At 39.1% G+C, this 3,010-nt stretch overlaps 1 non-coding gene across 1 annotated transcript; it reads right to left on the bottom strand.

Moving 5' to 3' along the window:
* Positions 1-2,651: 2,651 nt before the first annotated feature.
* On the bottom strand, positions 2,652-2,758 carry LOC136511669 (small nucleolar RNA R71). Its single transcript, XR_010772796.1, has one exon. It is a non-coding gene; the product is annotated as a small nucleolar RNA R71 (small nucleolar RNA).
* Positions 2,759-3,010: the final 252 nt, after the last annotated feature.

The following is a 3,010-nucleotide window of genomic DNA, read 5'->3' as shown; positions in this document are numbered from 1 at the left end:
ATATATGGTGGCTAACCTAATTCTACTATGCTTCTTGAAACATATCTCTCTTGTTTGAAACTTAGAAAAATTTTCCAAGAAAACATGGGCTATCTTATTCAACTCTTTCTTCTTCTTTTTTTAGGCGGGCATCTGAGTACCCATTGTTTTAGATATCTCGAACACTTGTCCATTTTTAATACTTTTTCTTTTCTTTTATGAATAACTTTTGCATAGCCCATGCCTCTTTTTTTGCAAATGAAACTTTTCAAGAGAGACTTTTACAAGAACTTGGAGCACTTTTCCTAACAAACTTATTTTTGTGTCTATTCCTAGTGTAGGAGTAGAACATTTTTGGGTGGATGGAAAACATGTTGTTGTGTACTCCCAGTGTAGGAGCAGCACATATATGTGGAGTGTACGTGTTGACGGTAGTTAACAACCATTATAAATCGTCAATATAACATGCATAAGGGCATAAATATGATCACCAACAAAGGTCTTGGGGTTTAAACTAATAAATAAATTCTATGAGTTTTGGTGAACCTGTATTTTCTGCAGGGTTTAACCAGAAAACCATCAAGGTAGACCTACACGTCAAATTTAATTGCGCTTATCCGCCATGAAATGGACACTAGAAGGTTCTAGAGGACACTAGAGGACACCACATCGAGGAAGAGAGGCAGAGGCTGCCAGGTCGGCCCCACCTACAGGCCGCCCGGCCCCTGGGCCCACCTATTAGTCTCCGCATTGTAATGTCGGTTCTCCACCACCTCCTAGGTTGCATCTACGCCGTTCCTTAAGTTGGTTTGATTCAAGGACTCACATTAGATGCTCCAACTTATATATACTAGCCCTTGCCACCCCTCTGAGGCATCAAGTCATTTGAGAAGACAGAAACCCTAATCATCCTCAAAGCCCCATTAATTTTAGGGCATAGCTAGTTAGGTTAGATCTAGAGGGAGGCGATCAAACTTCGCTTGGATTCCCGATCATGTCAAGAGCATGGTTGGTATAATCCTTCTACCCCCTCTCTTTTGTATCTCTATTATTTTTATATGCTTGCTACAATTGTTATGACAATATTAGTATTCATCTTATTCATGTTCTTTGTTATAATGTTCTTTGTATACTTTGATTATATACTTAGTATAACTAGTTTATCATTATGTTTATGCATAAGTTCGTATAGCGCTCGCTCCAAAGTACATGGGGTGAGTGGTCGACATTATGTAAGTGTGGTGCTTATATGGTGTTTACCTGCGGATATACCCTATATTCCGGGCCATGTGGTATATCGCGGATGTGACACTCCTGTTGAGTCCTTTGTAGTCCACTCCCCGAATATAGGTATACAAGTAGGATCTAGTTACGAAGGAAGACAAGCTCAGTTCTTAATCTTTCTTAGTAATATCCCTTATGTGTAGCTATAAAGATGATCTTAGCCATGATTACTAGGTGTAATTGCACTAATCAATATAGGCTTTGACTTGTAATTAAGAATGACCTAGGAATTATTCCTCTAATATTCTACCTGACCATGCTAATGCCATAGAAAGGAGTACTTTGAATGATTTATCATTATCATTGATCAATACTTATCATATATATATATATTATCCTATGACTTACCCATGTTATGAGTGGAATATTGGTTATGGTTTACTTCTCCATCAATAGTATAAGTTATCAATACATGTCTATGCTAGACCTTCCCTGTGGTAAAAATATAAATAACGATACTTGGAATACTCTGGGGTGAAGTGCTACAATGGTATAATTATCTATGTGCTTGCAGATTCCTTTTCATTCATATATCTTTATATTCTTTCTAGTCACATAAAATGATAAAGAACTACTTAGTATCATTCTAGTAGTGATGCTAGGTAGTACCAACAAGCATCTCTAGCACCATCACTAGGGATGACAACCTAGTAAAGTAATGCTAGGAGATGTAGGTAATTAATAGGTGGCTACTAAAACAAGGGACAAATTAATAAATACCAACAAGCATTTCTGGTGCCATTGTCGAGGAAGGTAGCTAGACAAAGGAAGTATTGATAAACTTATGCTTATTGATGTGATTGAGATAAACCACTAACCTCTGCTCAAACAGGCTTACCCATGTTTTGTCTACTTGTGTATCTTATGTCAGGTAATGTAGGATCAATTTTAACCTTCCAATAAACTACGTTGAAGATCCCGAAGCATTAATCAGGAGAACTAGAGCTAAACTCAAGAGAGTCCTAGCTTCAGAATTGGAAGACAACCGGATAAGGCGAAGCTTAACACCAAAATTTGAAGCCATGGCTAACAAGACTCTTCATGAATTCTCTGCTCCAACCACTGCCAACATCCGTACTAGACCTAATGGCAATATTGGAGACAATGGATTTGAGCTCAACCCAACTCTCATCAACATGGTGTAAGCTAGCCAATTTTGTGGAAAGGCACATGAAGATGCAAGTGCATATCTCCAACACTTCCTAGAGATCTGTAGCACTTTCACCATCAAAGGAGTGACCTAAGATGCCATACTACTTCGTCTCTTCCCATTCTCACTTTTGGGGAGGCAAAGCAGTGGTTCTACGCCAACAAAGATAAAAAATACTACATGGGATAACTGCTCCACTGCCATTCTAGGAAAGTTCTTTCCCATAGGCAAGGCCAATACTCTACGTGAGAGAATCTCAAGCTTTCAACAGCGACATGATGAATTTGTCCCTAAGGTATGGGAACGCTTTCAAGACTATATATCAGAATGTCCTCATCATGGGATGGAAAATTGGCTACTTAAGCAGACATTCTACCACGGGTTGACTAACAGTACCCGTGAGACTATGGATACTGCTGCTAGAGGTGCTTTCCTGTTACTCACACTTTGAGCTGCAAAAGCTATTGTGGAGAAGATGGCCTCCAATCAAGGCTGGAATGATGAACGAGTTTAGACCCACAAGAGAGGTGGAGGTATGCATCAACTCAAAAAGGTAGACATGTTGTCTACAAAGATGAACCTGCTGATGAAGAAGCT

The sequence above is a fragment of the Miscanthus floridulus genome, chromosome 1, assembly GCF_019320115.1.
Source record: "Miscanthus floridulus cultivar M001 chromosome 1, ASM1932011v1, whole genome shotgun sequence".
Lineage (NCBI taxonomy): Eukaryota > Viridiplantae > Streptophyta > Magnoliopsida > Poales > Poaceae > Miscanthus > Miscanthus floridulus.
The sequence above is the reverse complement of the archived record's forward strand: the minus strand, read 5'-3'. Positions and strand labels throughout refer to the sequence as shown.